At 39.2% G+C, this 13,198-nt stretch overlaps 1 protein-coding gene and 1 pseudogene across 1 annotated transcript in view; both read left to right on the forward strand.

The window, feature by feature from the left end:
- The window catches only part of LOC131681419 (cytochrome P450 307a1-like), a 44,667-nt gene that overhangs the window by 2,355 nt on the left and 29,114 nt on the right, over nucleotides 1–13,198 (forward strand). The window lies entirely within an intron of this gene.
- On the forward strand, nucleotides 1,481–2,415 carry LOC131681420 (thioredoxin-like protein 1; annotated as a pseudogene).

Below are 13,198 nucleotides of genomic sequence, written 5' to 3' on the forward strand. Positions count from 1 at the left end.
ATCGATAATTCCGGAAGTCCTGGGGTTCCGGGCAAATTCCAGGTCTAAAGCCACTTCGGTGATGACAACCAAATTTCACTAACCTAGTCTCAAATGGAATGTATAATATGAAGTTCGGTGTTGAACCCTCCATCTACCCCTCCACCTCCTACCTCTCAACCCCCAACCCTCCCTCAACCTCTCAGACCAACCTCGCCCTTGCATTCCCTTCATCCACCCCGTATACTACAATAAGTTAGATGATTCCCGACGCATCCTCCCTCTCCCACTAATTGTATCCCTTCCCTTCTCCACCACGACGTTAACATGAAGACAACATTGAACTCACGCTGATTAAGCTATATAAATATTATATTTTTGTTTGTTTCAAGTGTGTCAGTATCGACATGTTGCTTATCAGGTTCGTGACAGTCGTGCAGTTATATATGCTCATCAAGTGTAATAAGAATGTAATAGACATTTCCACAATGTTATATTGAACATAACCAACCATTGAATCATAGTCTGCACTGATAATATAACTGAAATCGATCATGCAATGCACGAATTCATTCGTTGTTTTCTGCAACGAAGTACTTTCGTGCATTGTAACTAGTAGGTTTCGTTCATTTCATGAAAAAGAATGGCCGCTTGGTGAACGAAGGCTTTCGTAAATTTTACACGTTTAATGTACACTGCACGAATGTAATCGTTGATAACGACACTAATTTTCGTGAATGAAACGAAATGTTTCGTTTATTTTAATAAACGTTTGTGTATAATACGAACGATTTCATTACTCACACGAATTTATTTCGTTCATTTTAGGAAAGTTTTCGTATTCATTATTTTTGCAATCGATATTTTAGGATCAATATTTGATGACAACGATTTTTTTAACTAACTAAAAGAATCGATCTGGCAAAATCGATTTTATTTCAACCTGTTCACCTGTATTGAGGACTAGAAAGATTGGGGTGTGATGAAATGGACGCTTGATGAACACAAGTTTTAGTAAATTTTACTTATCTAGTGTACATGGCACGAATGAAACGAAATGATTCGTTTGTTTATATTACGAACGACTTCGTTGGTCGCACGCATTTATTTCGTTTATTTTAGAAAAGTTTTCGTATTTGTTAGCCTCTTATTGTTTTCAGTCGATCTTTTGGGATCGATGTTTGACAACTTCGATTTTTTTTAATTTAAAGAATCGATGTGGCCAAATCGATTTTGCTGTGGTGTGAAGAAATGGCCGCTTGATGAACGAAAGTTTTCGTAAATTTTACTTATTTAGTGTACATTGCACGAATGTTGTCGTTGAAAACGACATTATTTTTCGTGAATGAAACGAAATGTTTTGCTTATTTTAATAAACATTTGTGTATATTACGAACAATCTCGTTGGTCGCACGAATTCATTTCGTTCATCTAAGAGAGTTCATCTCTCGTCATTCTCGATTAGTTACATTTTGTGAGGAGTAAAGTGCATAATGTTAAAAGTTAATTGAGTAGTTAATTTCTCCGGGTAAAATAGTGGCCCTGTAACTAGAATCTTCATCTAACCGATAGCAGCGCAAGAAACCATGCAGCATGGCTGTTAAAGCAATCACCGATGAAGCTCACTTCCAAACCGAACTAGCCGCAGCAGGAGGAAAATTGGTCGTTGTGGATTTTACCGCAGCTTGGTGTGGACCGTGCCGAAACATATCGCATTTGTTCGATCAGCTTCCGGCGAAATATCCAAAGGCTGCGTTTCTCAAGATGGACGTCGACAGATGTTCCAAAACGGCGCCGTCCCAGGGCATGTCGACCATGCCAATGTTTATTTTCTACCGAGCCAGAACAAAGATTGACAGGAGCAGGGTGTAGACATTAATGGACTTGAAGCCAAAATACAGAAACATTACGTCGCCAGCTTGTATGAATCTGGAGAAGATTACGGTCATGGAATGTTGGACTTGAACACCTTCATCCAGAAGAACCAGTGCGAATGTTTGAACGAATCGAACGACCACCCGATGGTGAATGCGCTCAGTTCCAGCGGTGGTCATCTGGTGTCCGATTGTGACGAACAGTTGATCATTTCGATTACCTTCAATCAGCTGGTCAAAATCAGTGCCATCAAGTTCAAAGCACCGCCCTCTCACGGACCGAAAAAGGTGAGAATTTTTATCAATCAACCAAGCACCATCGATTTCGATATGGCCGAATCGCAAGTTTCGGTGCAGGATCTGGTACTGGGGCAGAAGAATCTTGTGTCGGGATTGTGTTAAATTTCAGAACGTGCAGAATATGCAGCTGTTCGTGAAGGATAACCATTCTGGTGACGAAACGACCATTATCGATCATTTGGCCTTCATCGGTTCACCGATTGCAACGACTAAGATGGATGACTTCCAGCGGGTGGCTGGGAAGAAGGATGAAAGCCATTAGATTGTTTGAGCCGCCGGGAGAAGGATGGTTAGAAGGCGGTGGATAGGTGCGGTGACGAATATGTTTGATCTTATATTTAAAAGGTTAAAGATAGTGATGCGCGTTATCTTGTTCTTTTTATAAATTTTTCAATAAAATAATGAGCAGGAAAAAATGGCATATTATTTTGATATTGCTGCGGCAGAGAAAAACTCAATCTTATTCATACAAAACCAACGAGCAGTTCGCGATGGCTCAGCTGAATCCGTACAGCTCCGGATTCTGGATCAACTGGAAACGAAGAAGGTTCAGGAAATCTTCCTGAAACCGGCGGGCACGGATACGGCTACTAAATAGTCAGACTAAAACCGTCGTGATGAATTGTTGACGTATTCTACCTCTATTGAAGCTTTTTTGACGTTGACGGTTTGACGAATAGTACTCGTAAATATTACAAAGATATTCGTATATAGCAGCGAACAATTCGTTTGCCGAATGAAGCTGTTTCGTAATAAGCCAACGAAAGTCGTTTCGTGGTATTCACGAAAAATTCGTAATAAAAAATAAAAATGTTTCAATAGAACTACGAACGATTCATCATATGTACGAAAAAAATTCGTATATTTTATGAAAATTGTCTGTACGAAACAAATTCCTGGCGATTTACGAATATATTCTAACAGTGTGGATAAATGAGAAAAGCACAATTGCACCGCTAGGTTGATTAAAACAGGTTTTTTATCAGCCCCTTTGGTGTATTTTTAGTTGACAAAATGGGGGCACATATTTATTTATTTCCTTTAATAAACCGAAGCTGTAAAAATATTCAACATTATTCCGTAGACATAGCGTCATAGCTCTGGCTGGTTGACGAAATCGGGTGGAAAAGCTGACAAAATTGGGGGCTGATAAAAACGGGTTTTCGCTGTATCTCTATGGAGTGCGTATGCAGAACGCGTAATACTGTCATAGTAAAAGCAGGGCGAAGCATCGCCGACCGCGGCAAAACACTATGTAAAGTGCTCAGACGCGTCCGCAAAACGCTTCGCTTCAGCTTGTCATCGGCCATGGATCAACTAATGTCACTCAATTTTCTCAGAGATTGATGAACCAATTTGCACAACCCTGGTTTGAAATGAACGGTATCCTAGTAAAGTTCAGCCGGAAATGAGCCAGAACTCTGGCTGGTTTTAATTCGTATTTCGGTTCCAGTGACACAATCGATTCTAACTAGAATCTTAAATAAAAAACCAAAATCATGTGTTTTATGATTGTATTTTTTGTTTCGATCATAGGTTTAATTCTTAGGATAATTCGGCTCTTTTTCGGGTTAGAGAAATCTCTTTAGAAAAATCTCTAACCCTATGTGCTGGATTGGAACTTGAGCCCAGGTGAGCTGCCTACAAGACAATCGATTTAGCAACTACGCTATGCCAGCCCCTTTATAATTATGTGCAATTTCCCTTAAGTATTCACTTTATTCACGGATTCTACCATACCATCACCACATCGATTTTCTGTATGTACACAACTTTATGAACATTATTCATAAAACCAAAGGTTGACCCATGATGTTATTGATAGATTTAGAAACAAAATCAAAACGGTCTGGATATTTTTTTTTCACGAAATGCAGAATTGTGTTGATGAATCCATTCAGGCCTTGTGAACTTATTCATGATTCCTAATATATTAATCAGGTCCAATAACTGTGCTCGAAAAATAGTTCACAAAATCATCTAATTTTCATTCATGTATTCGCGAACTGGTTCATGCTTCCTACACTAAAAAAAATCCAAACGTTAATTCTATTTGCTTCAAACCACTTAAAATCCATATGAAGAAGAAATGCTAATAATATACAGCGCACACATACCTTCTATGTGTCAACTGTATAAACTATGTATGGGCACACATAAGTTTTATGTTCGTACTGTTATAGAATCGGGTTTTATGTGCCTTATAGTTATGAAATGTGAATGTAAGATTAATAGTTCTTGTAAATACACACATTAGGTTTAAGAGTCAGCAAATAGTGTCTATATGCCACCGCTAATTGCAAAAATTTATGTGTAAAATCAATAGGCATAACGTTTACATTCTTATCAGTGTAGTATAATAGTCACGATTTACCATTTGTGTGTGTGTGTGTGTGTGTGTGTGTTAACCAATATATCTCCCACTAGCTGGTAGTGATTTACAGAAAAAAAGATGTTTGCATGTATATAAACATTCATGCAAATAACTTGGTTCACGGATTTAGGAAGGTGTTAGCTCAATTGACTTTCCGATGACCGTTTTGGTGTACAGTGCCAGACATGTTCCGAGGTCATCGTTCCATCAACTAGCCCCGCCTTACTGTAATGTTTGTATCAATTGGATTGTAACATTACAGTAAGACTTTGGATTCCATTTGAGCAGGAAATCGGCGCGTATTTAGTATATTGGTTCAGTTTGTATATATATATATATATATATATATATATATATATATATATATATATATATATATATATATATATATATATATATATATATATATATATATATATATATATATATATATATATATATATATATATATATATATATATATATATATATATATATATATATATATATATATATATATATATATATATATATATATATATATATATATATATATATATATATATATATATATATATATATATATATATATATATATATATATATATATATATATAACACATGTGTACTAGAAAATTTACCATTTTTGCAGTTTTCTACCTTCATTTCTATCTCCCATTTATGTCTCCTTTACGATCAAATGTACAAATGTACAACAAACAACCAACACAGCTCACGCCTAGAAAAAAAAACTTCCAGCAAGTCACTTCCTCTCTCTCGCCGTTTCCACCAAACACCACACGAAGACTCGACTCCGAAATTCCGATTTTCTGCCTTGCTACCGAGCTTCCCGCAACCGCCCAATATACGCAATTGAAATCAACAACCGTCCGCGAACAACCACGGTAGTAAAAGCAACCGAATTCACACAATTTGCACCCCGAAAAAGCGAAGGAATTTCCGTCGGTCCAGCGACAGTTTTTACTTCTTCTTGTTCCGACTCGAACCGAATATGGATCAGGAAGAACAATATAATGAACTATTAACAAAATGATGAAAATAATGCCCATAATGGAAGTGCTGAAATTGTCAATTGTGCAATGCAGGGATCAGACGCCGAACTCTTTTCAGGCAAACCCCCGTCCCTTGTTACACCGAATATCAACACTATAGCACCGTCGAGTCCAATGCAACCTGAAAACTTGTATACAAGTACAAGATTGTATGAGAGCTACATTCCAACAACGGACCGAAACCACCACCAGTACAAAACATAGGATCCTGCATCAATGCTGAAAGCTTCAAAGAATTAAAAATATTGCGCTCATGCTGATAATACTTCTCTCGCACACCCTAACACGATTCGAGAAACAAGTATTTGAACGTTGTATGGATGGTGATACTTAAAAACGAAATATAAGTAATGTATTGTACTCCCTGTTACCGGCCACCGCGGCATGCTGATGGCTGGTCGGTGGCCTGCCTCCACGGCTACAACGTAACATCCACTGCACAAGCCGCCATGCCACCACTATGCAGAAGCAACCTCATCTTCTGCCACCTTTCACTAACACCAACTCGCGCAGGCCACCACAGCAAGATTCACACACACAGCACCAGAAGTATTCAACGCAAACATATATCCACAAGAGCGATTACAATGTTGAAAATTGCAATCAAAATCCCTCAATTTTCTGCATTTAAGATGCATTTTTTATATCACTCACGTAACTAGGAGGGCACTACATCTTTTAGACCAACTAAAGAACACTTCCCTGGTTATCACCCGCGATGATTTCACTCAAAATCGGCTTTATTCGAAGAGCGTCAGTGAAAGCACGTCAACCGCCCAGCCACTCACTCATTTAGTCCTCAATAGTCACGATTTACCATTCGTGCTCAAAAAATAGTTCACGACATCGTAAAATATTAGGTATTCATGCTTTCGTGAACTGGTTCATGATTCCTAGTACAATAGTCACGAATGACCATTCGTTCACGTGAAATAGTTCACAAATTCATTACTTACGATCTGTCTTGCGTGCTTATGATATTTAGAAGATATCTCCAATTATTTTTCAGTTTTATGCAACATGATCAGGAAATTTTTACGTGAACTCTTTCACGTAGGGCCCTATTCTCACAGTCACGTCACCCAGTTGCTTTTAGTCACTAAGTGACGTGGCTGTGTGTGCGAATACGGCCCAAAATTTCGAGTATTTTTCGTAGAATCTACAGCTGCTAGCGTCCAGTAAGAGGCACGAGCAGTAGATACAAGAAAATTATTGGGACCTAGAGCGTCGTTATTCATTTGATAAGGGTCAGTGTGATATCTGAACAAAAAAGGAACTGCGCTGAGCCCCAAAAATATATTACAGAACTGCAAATCGTGTTCGTGATATAGTTCATAGAACAATAAACCGCGAATCAGTCACTCTTTTATGATCCTGTTAATATTATCGCGTTACTCCGAGCAAAAAAACGGATAATAACCAAAAAATAACAGATCGCGATAAGACGCAAAGAAATTACGAATATCATAATAAAACTTCTGATGTCATGAACATGAGTCACGTGTGAAATTCAAAAGTGAACTCTAGAATACAATATCAAGATGACTTGCAAGTGAATTGCAAAAATCGTGATTAAGATCCGAAAATAAAAATCATTAATTACACTACTCGTGACAAAAATATCGAAAATCATGGCTAAGATCTTGAAATTATGAACATATATCACTCTACTAATGACTACAATATTTTGATAACGTGAATATAAATTACAAAAATCGTGACTAAGATCATGAAATCATGAATATAAATCATAGAACTCTTGATTAAAATATCAAAAATCGTACTAAAGATCCTCAAATCATGAACATGATGTTATACAAATTCAAATGGGTGCAACTTTACTTGGATTTGCGGGTCTAGATCACCAATTACCAATCAAAATAGCTTTGACCACATTGGTCATATTATCCAGTGTCTGACACTAAGAATCAGTAAATCAAATTTTTTATAGAAAATATACCATACCTTCAACAGTATAGTTTTATAAACTCCGAACTTCTACCATTAAATCCACAAATAATTTCAACTTCAGTCCTTTCGTTTAACCTTCATATAAATTAATCATCATATAAATTTTGTTTAATTATATCTAAAGTATAACCTCACCTTTCGACATGAAATTCAATAGTGATCTGACCTGTAATAAACTAGCTCTCATACCGTTACTATGTTTTAATTTCCGCAAGGTTCTATTGTATCGATTTTGTTGGCTATTTTCGACAAATTTTAGACTAAGAGAAACGAAAATAATGAAAGACGGAGAGGTATTCTAGAGCGAATCAGATATAAACTTAGAAGGAAAACTAGGAATAGGCAGGCTCATATGGACGTGATCGATAGGAAATGTGAAGAGTCTTTTGCCTTCTGCTAAGTAGGAATTGGGCGTTGCACCCAAGTCTACCGCATGGTCATTGATAGAACATAACTCATCATCATGTTTTACCGCCGACGCCGGCAAAAGAAACTTCACAAATCCTCGCCTAGAACGACCATACGATCATTCTTTTCCACTTCTGCTAGCATCAAGCCGTGACCTATGCAATCAATCGATACCAAGCTATCGGTGCCGCGCCGATCCTATCGTGATTGAACTATACTTGTTTATTTTTTCGTTCCGCAGTGCACACGCGGATGGCTGATAGAAATTATTGACGCAGCTCAGCTAGCAGAAATTGAATTTTTAGCTACTTTTTTACCAACTAGTTCATATGTTACTGTTGACTTTGGTCAACTGTTTGACAGAAGGTAGTTTCCGGAATCGTAATTCCCAATAAAACGCTCGGGTTTTGTAATGGGAAATTATAATTTTCCTATCGAGAAAACAATAAGTTCTACTGTAATTTTATCTCGCATTTTCGCATAGTTATAAGTTTAGATAAGTATACCGTAACTAAATATACATATATCTCATATGTGTAAGTATAAATATTGTGTGGTATGCGCATTATAATTTCATATAACATATTTCATATTTAAATTACTCACGTTTAGTCCTTTTTTGCCTTTCGTTTATTCGAATACGATCAGGGAACTCTGACAGGTTTTTGGTCGATAAGCTGTTCGAATAATTTATAATATCCTGTCTCGCCTTAGTTCTATTCATATTTCTTACCGAATCGTAGCAAGGAGCGGATGGAAAATTCTGCCAGTGAGCTGGCTATTATGTTAACCTAATTTTAAGAGTATTATTATTATTATTATTATATATTGTCTTCGAATTAATAAATTTACGTACAGACTGAAATACTATACTAACTTAAACCTATTTTCAATTTGAACATTTCTCTACTTAAGTTAAAGTCAAAATGATGAAAAACGCTATTGAAGAGCTGACAGCAAACATCTACCGGGTTATTCTGGCCGTACTGCGTGCGATGAGTAGAGCGCCGAAAGAAGTCCATTCTCCGCAGAGACTTACCAGGAACGTTGAAGTCCAGCTTAGCGAGAAGCAGAAAGCAGTCAATGTTGTCAGCGAGAAGATCGAACACAAAAAGTCGCTGCAGAAAAACTCTCCTGTTTCGTAGCGTAGGCAGGTTGATAAGAGCACAACGATGCGAAGAAGAGGAAAGAGTAGTGTAAGCAGTAATTTTAAAGTAATTTCGGATTAAATTCTTACCGTTTTTATGTGTAGAAATAAGGTAGATATTTAGGCACTTTTAAGTACTAGCTTAGATTAGTTTTAAATTTAATTAATTTAATATAATTAATTTAGAAAAATATATTTTTAGCAATTGGCTTCATACACTGGGACGAATAGAATCTTTTTGCTTACTCACCGCGATGACAGTTTGACAGTCGTACCCAAGATGTTACCTGTCATCTCCAGGTAAGCTTCCTTCGTTGACTGAGTTAGTGTGCGAGGACCAACGTGTTGGAATATCAACGTGCGCGCTAGCCGAGTAGAGTCGGGTAACAGTTACTATGTTTTAATTGCCGCAAAGTTCTACTATATCGACTTTGTTGACTATTTTTGTTCATATGAGCCTGCTTAGTCCTAGTTTTCCGTTCTAAGTTTATAACTGATTCGCTCTAAAATACCTATCCGTCTCTCAATTTCATTACTTTCGTTTCTCTTAGTCTCAAATTTGCCGAAAAAAGCCAACAAAATCGATACACTAGCTTTCACACTTCCTGTTGTACCTTTTGTTTTAATATTTTTTATGCTTGCACCAACGACGTTGCTTGCACTGTTTCTTTTTCCATGTACGTAAAAAATCCGTTCATAAATTCGTGAACAAAAGGTCACGATTTCGTGAACTGAAAAATTTACGAAAACCAAGTTCCTGAAGTTAAGAATAATTATGAATAACCTCGTATTCATGAAACTATTTGTGTTTTCTAAAGACCAGTTCGTCCCGAATATATGGCATGGCGTTACACTAGAATGTTTGGTTGGGTTACTGTTCTTGTTCCCTGGACATGTTTAGTTTTTGTTGTGATTCTTGTTCATGATTTGAGAATACACAGTCGACAATCAAATCACAGAGAACAGACATCCATGACCGAACAAAAATATTTAAAAAAACCTGTTTTAATCCACCTATAGGTGCAATTGTGCCTTTCTCATTTCTCCAAACTATGATTTAATAACTGGTTCGTACAATATAACATTATGGAAATGTCTTTCATTCTTATTACACTTGGTAAGTATATATAAGAGCACTTTTTTGCATTCATCGAGGTATCGGTTTGAATCGGAGTTTTCTATGTGATCGCACTCCACAACCCGTAACTCCGGAGCTGGAAGTCGGATGGAGATGGAATTTAATATCAGTTTCCGGGGACGCAACACCTTTCATTTGAGACTAAGTTGATCAAATTGTTCTAGCCATTTTCGAAAAACCAATATAACCGTTATTCTGAATTTGGATGCTTCCGGATCCGTCGATGGTGGCCAGTGTGGCCAAAGAGACTTTGAATGACTGTTGGTGACCTAGATCTACAAATTCAACAGTTGTGTTTATATTTTGGAAAAAAATCACCTCACCAATTCATCGCAGAATTCGTTAGAATCGGGATTTGCTGCGTGATCGTACGTATCACCCTGTAATTCAGGAACCAGAACTCGGATCCACACAAAATTCAACAGCAGCTGATGGACCTTTCATTTAAAATCAAGATTGTCAAAATCGGTTCAGAAAATTCCGAGAAACCGATGTGGACAAATCAACAAATTTGGTTTTGTAACCATACTCTTCAACTCGTAATCCGGAACAAGATGTCGGTTGAAAATGAAATTCAATAGCAACCTATGGGAATATTATACCTTTCTTTTGAATCATAGTTTGTAAAAATCGGTTCAGCCATCTCCAAGAAACCGATGTGGACATTTTGTTAACAAATCCGCACATACACACATACATACATACATACATACATACATACATACATACATACATACATACATACATACATACATACATACACACACATACATACATACATACATACATACATACATACATACATACATACATACATACATACATACATACATACATACATACATACATACATACATACATACATACATACATACATACATACATACATACATACATACATACATACATACATACATACATACATACATACATACATACATACATACATACATACATACATACATACATACAAACAAACAAACTGGGCGAGGTGCACATGACGATCCGGTTAAGGAAGGGATACGGAGGAACGCAGATAGCGATGATACGTTTACCGGTGACCGCTGCAGACAAGGCACTGGATGTAGGTAAGGTTACAGTTGGATGGTCGAGATGCCTACTGAGAGCCGCCCCACGAGTAAACAAACAAGCAGAGAAATGCTTCAAATGTTTAGGCTTTGGACATTTAGCAGGGGCCTGCAAAGGCCCGGACAGATCCGGGATGTGCTGGAAATGCGGAGAGACGGGCCATCTTGCGAGAGACTGCACGCAGAGGCCGAAGTGCTTGCTTTGCACCCCAGCGGAAGGAAACGACCATCAGACGGGCGGCTTTAAATGCCCAGCGTACAAGCAGGCGACTGCAGGCCAACGGTGATGGAGATGACCCAGATAAACCTAAATCACTGTGATACCGCACAGCAACTGTTGTGGCAGTCTACGACAGAAACTATGTGCGATGTCGCTTTGATCGCAGAGCCTTATCAAGTCCCCCCTAATAACGGTAACTGGGTGGCGGATAGATCAGGAACCGCTGCGATACAAGTAATGGGAAGATTCCCTATCCAAGAAGTGGTAGAACGTTCCTACGAGGGTTTCGTGATAGCCAAAATCAACGGCATATTCGTATGTAGCTGTTACGCTCCCCCAAGGTGGACAGTAGAGCAGTTCAGCCTAATGCTGGAGCAGTTAACCGAGCAGTTGATCGATCGGAAGCCGGTAGTCATTGGTGGTGACTTCAACGCCTGGGCTGTGGAATGGGGCAGTAGAGTAACCAACACAAGAGGGTGTATCCTGCAGGAAGCTCTAGCGAAGTTGGACGTACGATTGTGCAATGAAGGCTCTGTTAGTACATTTCGGAGAGACGGGAGGGAGTCTATCATAGACGTCACATTCTGTAGTCCCTCATTGACGGCGAACATGGATTGGAGAGTATGCGAAACGTATACGCATAGTGACCACCAGGAGATTCGCTACCGTATCGGTCAACGGAATCCCGCGGCAGTACAGAGAAGGGTGACCGGCGAACGAAAGTGGAAGACGAAAGCCTTCAACAAAGACCTCTTTGTTGAGGCACTTCGGCCGAACGGCGGGACCGAGAACGTGGATGCGGCTGACCTAACAAGAAGGATTGTGGCGGCTTGTGACGCCACAATGCCGCGAAAACTGGAACCACGCAACAAACGGCGTCCAGCTTACTGGTGGAACGAGACGCTTAGTACGTTACGCGCTGCTTGTCTCAGAGCCAGAAGGCGGGCCCAAAGAGCAAGGTCGGAACCAGATAGAGAAGAGCATAAGGCATCGTTTCGGGAAGCTAGGCCCGCTTTAAAACGGGAGATCAGACTTAGCAAGTCAGAGTGCCACAAGGAGCTATGCCGAGAAGTAGACGCCAATCCCTGGGGTGACGCATACCGAGTCGTGATGGCGAAAATAAAGGGTCCGACGACGCCAGCCGAAATGTGTCCGAGCAAGCTGAAGATAATCGTCGAGGGTCTTTTCCCGAAGCACGATCCAACTATATGGCCACCGTCACCGCACGGCGAGGAAGAAGGATCAAACACGGATCGGCAAGTGACTAACGACGAGCTAGCAGAAGCATCGAAGCGCCTAAAACCAAAGAAAGCCCCTGGTCCGGATGGAGTACCAAACGTGGTACTGAAAGCTGCGATCCTGGCATATCCGGACATGTTCAGGATAGTGATGCAGAAGTGCCTAAATGAAGGCAACTTCCCCGAAGTGTGGAAGATCCAGAAGCTGGTGTTGCTGCCGAAGCCAGGGAAGCCACCTGGCGACCCGGCCTCGTACAGACCCATATGCCTGCTGGATACACTCGGAAAACTCCTGGAAAGGATCATTCTTAACAGGTTGACGAAATTCACGGAAGGTGAGCGCGGTCTGTCCAAGATGCAGTTTGGTTTCCGCAAAGGAGCATCGACAGTGGATGCAATTCGGATAGTG

This window comes from Topomyia yanbarensis, chromosome 2, assembly GCF_030247195.1.
Source record: "Topomyia yanbarensis strain Yona2022 chromosome 2, ASM3024719v1, whole genome shotgun sequence".
In the NCBI taxonomy this organism is placed as follows: domain Eukaryota; kingdom Metazoa; phylum Arthropoda; class Insecta; order Diptera; family Culicidae; genus Topomyia; species Topomyia yanbarensis.